This window comes from Siphateles boraxobius, unplaced genomic scaffold (genome assembly GCF_051911475.1).
Source record: "Siphateles boraxobius isolate OS27281-9 unplaced genomic scaffold, OSU_SipBor_1 32, whole genome shotgun sequence".
Taxonomy (NCBI): Eukaryota; Metazoa; Chordata; class Actinopteri; order Cypriniformes; family Leuciscidae; genus Siphateles; species Siphateles boraxobius.
Genome location: NW_027508942.1, coordinates 6,934,295 through 6,940,000, shown reverse-complemented (window position 1 = coordinate 6,940,000; position 5,706 = coordinate 6,934,295).

Below are 5,706 nucleotides of genomic sequence, written 5' to 3'. Positions count from 1 at the left end.
TTTTTATTATTAGACCTGAGAGACCAGAGAGGGGTATGAAAATGAATTATGTCAGCAAGATAAGCAGGGGCCTGACCATGTAAAGCCCTATAGGTTATGGTTAGTATTTTGAATTGGATCCTGTAAATTACAGGAAGCCAGTGAAGGGAGCAGAGTATCGGGGTGATATGGGTGCGCCTACTTGTTCGAGTAAGTAACCTAGCAGCTGAATTTTGAATGGATTGCAATCTATGAAGCACAGATATGTTAAGTGAAGAGAAAAGTGAGTTACAATAATCAATACGGGAGGAAATGAAGGCATGAATGAGCATCTCCAGTTCTGAGTGAGAGACCACAGATCTCAATTTACTTAAATTACGTAAGTGGAAAAAACAGGATTTGGTCAGCGATTTGATGTGGGTTTCAAAGGATAGGGATATATCAAACGTTACCCCAAGGTTCCTTAAACTAGTCCGGACCGCAGATGACAAAGGTCCAATGTTCTGCATTATCAGAGGAATAGCGCTGTCTGGCGCTACAATTAAAACCTCCGTCTTATCCGGATTCAGCTGCAGAAAACTTTCAGCCATCCAGCGGTTTATGGCGTCTATACAGTCTAAGAGTATTGTAAGTTTGGATGACTCATTTTGCCTGAAAGTAAAATGAAGCTGAATGTCATCTGCGTAGAAGTGATAAGAAATGTTAAAATCACTAATGATCTGACCCAGAGGCAACAAGTATAAAATAAACAATATTGGGCCCAACACTGAACCCTGTGGAACACCACAAAACAGGGGTGATGATACAGAGTGGGAATCATCAACATAGACATTAAAACTTCTATCAGAAAGATATGAGGTAAACCAATCTAAGGCCACTCCCGAAATGCCCAAACATTCACGTAATCTCCTAATCATGATATGGTGGTCCACAGTATCGAAGGCAGAACTAAGGTCTAGGAGTAGCAACACTGAACATAGACCTGCGTCCGAGGCCATATGAAGATCATTACAGAATTTGGATCGCAATCTTCTTGTAGGCTATCATTTTTAATAACAAATTCAGTGTCGTGCGAGAACTCCCGTCTCACGCACGCGTGATCTTCCGTTATTTCCTTATCACTTCTCGCGTTTGTTTGGTTGTGAAACGTAGTTTGCGGACCAGGCAGAAGTTGTCGGCGATTCTTTCTTTTGTAAAGTCATGCAGTGTGAAACCTCCTGTCGCCGATCCATCGTGCAGTGTGAACACACCAGCAACTGAATGTTACCCCAGATAGTCACGCAGTGTGAAAACAACAGTGACACGATTATTTTGAAAATCGTGCGGTCTGAACTCGGCATAACACTTTACAATAAGGTTCATTAGGTAACATGAACTACACTGTAAAAAAAAATCCCGTAAAAAAACGGCAAATCTCTGGCAGCAAAGTTTCCAGACGGATTCCGTTAAATTACAGCAAATAACCATTTCTCAAAATTACATGCAAAAACCGTAAAAATACAGAATTTACTTTACAGTCAAAATTGATTAAATTACAGTATATTACTGTTAATAATGGCTTATTAAACCGTGGAAAAACAGATAAATTATGTCAAATTACATTAAAAAGACAGTCAAAATTGATTAAATTACAGTATATTACTGTTAATAATGGCTTATTAAACCGTGGAAAAACGGATAAATGATGTCAAATTACATTAAAAAGACAGTCAAAATTTATTAAATTACAGTATATTACTGTTGATAATGGCTTATTAAACCGTGGGAAAACAGATACATTATGTCAAATTACATTAAAAACACATTTAACTTTCAGGTTAAACTGTAAATTTAGGGTTTTATAAAGTTATTTTATTATAATCCTGTCTATCTACCGTAATTTACTTTGAATATATAGTTTTTCTGTGTAAAATAACAATGAAATTATGTATAAAAATGAAATAAATACATCAATTCAAATACAAATGTTTGTATATTTACAGTTTTAATTTTTACAGATCCAATTTCACAAGTTTGACCAATCTTTAATTAAGTACTTAATAATAGCAGGTTTACAGTCAATTTCTGTTAAATTAACTAAATGTGTACAGAATACCTGCACATTTACAGTATTAGTAATTGAACATAAACACTGAACGTCAAGATAAGTGATAGATCGGAAATACAAGCTTAGTATATAATTTAGAACATGTAAAACATTTAAAGGGATAGTTCACCCAAAAATGTAAATTCTGTCAGTATTTACTCTCCCTCATGTTTTTCCAACCCTGTAAGACCTTCGTTCATCTTCGGAACACGAATTAAGATATTTTTGATGAAATCTGAGAGCTGGATCACTCCTTCATAGGCTTCTTCAGGGATTGAAACTTGCCAGCCCCGAAAAGTTATTAAAGACATCGTTAAAATAGTCCAAGTGACTACAGTGGTTCAATCTTAAGTTTATCAAGCGACGAGAATACTTTTTGTGCGCAAAAAAACAAAAATAACGACTTTATTTTAAATATTCGTTTCCTTCTCTGTGGGCCTCGAGTGAGTTCACTAGTGTAATAGCGTAAGCTTCTGTTGTTGTACGTCACACGCATCACACACATGACCAGCGTCGGCCAATAGTGAGCCTACATGTGACGTAGCTCTACGCAATCACACTATGTTAACTGACTAGAGGCCAACAGAGAAGGAAATGAATAGTTGAAATAAAGTCGTTATTTTTGTTTGTTTTTGCACACAAAAAGTATTCTCGTCGCTTGATAAACTTAAGAGTGAGCCACTGTAGTCAATTGGACTATTTTATGGATGTCTTTAATAACTTTTCGCGGCCGGCAAGTTTCAACCCCTGAAGAGCCTATGGACTAGTATGGAGGAGTAATCCAGGTCTCAGATTTCATCAAAAATATCTTAATTCGTGTACCGAAGATGAACGAAGGTCTTACGGGGTTGAACAACATGAGGGAGAGTAATTACTGACAGAATTTACATTTTTGGGTGAACTATCCCTTTAAAAACATTCACAATTACATGTTCTCCAAAGTGACTTACCAATTACGATAACAATAGAAGCAACAAGTGCAGTGACAAGTCCCAGTTAGTCTAGCACAGTACACATAGCAAGTTTTTTTTTTTTTTTTTTTTAAACAAAGATTTAGTATTATTGGGTAAAGAGTTTACGAAAAAAGATGGATCTTTAGCAGTTTCTTGAAAATGTGTTGGGCAGGTCATTCCACCAGCAAGAAACAGTCCAGGTAAAGGTCAGTGAAAGTGATTTTGTGTCTCTTTGGGATGATGGCACCACAAGGCGCCGTTCACTTGCAGAACACAAGCTTCTGGAGGACACATAGATCTAAAGTAGTGAGTTTAGGTATTGGGCTACCTTTAAAGACCACTCTTGCTGCAGCATCTGGATCAGTTGCAGAGGTTCGACTGATGCTGGAAGAGCTGCCAAGAGAGTATTACAATAGTCCAGTCTTGATAGAAGTTGTGCAGCTCCGATAGTATAATGATGTATAAGGCAAATCAGCAGGATCACACAGCAAGTATGGTTTGGCTAAAACCATAAGCAGTTCTGTCTTGGCAAGGTTGAGTTGAAGGTGAAGGTCATTCATCCAGCAAGAATTTTCCATCAGGTAGGCTGAGATGCGAGCAGCTACCGTCAGATCATCTGGCTGGAATGAAAGGTAGAGATATGTGTCATTAAAGGGTTAGTTCACCAAAAACTGAAAATTCTGTCAGTATTTACTCTCCCTCATGTTGTTCCAACCCCGTAAGACCTTCGTTCATCTTCGGAACACGAATTAAGATATTTTTGATGAAATCTGAGAGCTGGATCACTCCTCCATAGGCTTCTTCATGGATTGAAACTTGCCTGCCCCGAAAAGTTATTAAAGACATCGTTAAAATAGTCCAAGTGACTACAGTGGCTCAATCTTAAGTTTATCAAGCGACAAGAATACTTTTTGTGCGAAAAAACAAACAAAAATAACGACTTTATTTCAACTATTCATTTCCTTCTCTATGGGCCTCTAGTCAGTTAACAAAGTGTGATTGTGTAGAGCTACGTCACACGTAGGCTCACTATTGGCCGACGCTGGTCATGTGTGTGATGTGTGACGTACAACAACAGAAGCGTACGCTATTACACTAGTGAACTGATTCGAGGCCCACAGGGAAGGAAATGAATAGTTGAAATAAAGTCGTTATTTTTGCGTTTTTTTGCGCACAAAAAGTATTCTCGTTGTTTGATAAACTAAAAGGGATAGTTCACCCAAAAACGAAATTTCTGTCAGTATTTACTCACCCTCATGTTGTTCAACCCCGTAAGACCTTCGTTCATCTTCGGAACACAAATTAAGATATTTTTGATTAAATCTGAGAGCTGGATCACTCCTCCATAGGCTTCTTCAGGGATTGAAACTTGCCAGCCCCGAAAAGTTATTAAAGACATCGTTAAAATAGTCCAAGTGACTACAGTGGCTCAATCTTAAGTTTATCAAGCGACAAGAATACTTTTTGTGCGCAAAAACAAACAAAAATAACGACTTTATTTCAACTATTCATTTCCTTCTCTTTGGGCCTCTAGTCAGTTAACATAGTGTGATTGCGTAGAGCTACGTCACACGTAGGCTCACTATTGGCCAACGCTGGTCATGTGTGTGATGCGTGTGACATATAACAACAGAAGTTTACGCTATATCACTAGTGAACTCACTCGAGGCCCACAGAGAAGGAAATGAATAGCAGTAATAAAGTTGTTATTTTTGTTTGTTTTTTGCGCACAAAAAGTATTATCAACGTTTGATAACCTTAGGATTGAGCCACTGTAGTCACTTGGACTATGTTAACGATGTCTTTAATAACTTCTCGGGGAACAAGTTTCAATCCCTGAAGAAGCCTATGGACTAGTATGGAGGAGTGATCCAGCTCTCAGATTTAATCAAAAATTTCTTAATTAGTGTTCCGAAGATGAACGAAGGTCTTACGGGGTTGGAACAACATGAGGGAGTAAATACTGACAGAATTTTCATTTTTGGGTGAACTATCCCTTTAAGATAGCAGTGATAGGAAAAGCCATGTTTCTAAAGGACAGAGCCTTTTTACAAAATAACAAAAACAAAAGATGGGTGGAATCTAACACAATCGTGGTCTTACTGTAGCAAAACCAAACCTTGAGCACACTTTTAGTGCAATCATATGGAATCAGAAGACTCAGTCATTACGTTTTTTTAAAGTTATTATTCCCATACCTTGTTTGCCATGATCATCTGCTTTAAACATCTGAAATCACAAAAAAATAAGTTATTTTAAAACTCAGTATTACATTTACACATGTCAGAATATGTTCTATTGGGACAATGCAAAAAACTCAACTGACCATGATCTGGAAGCTGAGCAGGAAAGGCTAACAGTAATGTTTTGAGCTGCCATGTGATTTTAGCTACATTTATTGAAAGTAAAAATGAATATGATTTACTGTAATGTAGCTGCATCAGTTACACCTAGGGGTTCATCATGTTATATTTATTCTAGTCTTCCTGTTCTAGGCTTTGCTGTATCTGTATCAACAAGTACAGAACTGAATTCGATTTCTTAACGGTCTTGATAGATTTAATCACATTAAGTTAGCCATTACGAAAATTAGCCATGGTTTAACTACAAAGAAAAAACAAAAAAACAAAAAAAAAGCACGGCAGGCCTATTTTTAGTAAAACTGTGGTTATTATAATGGAAATAAAT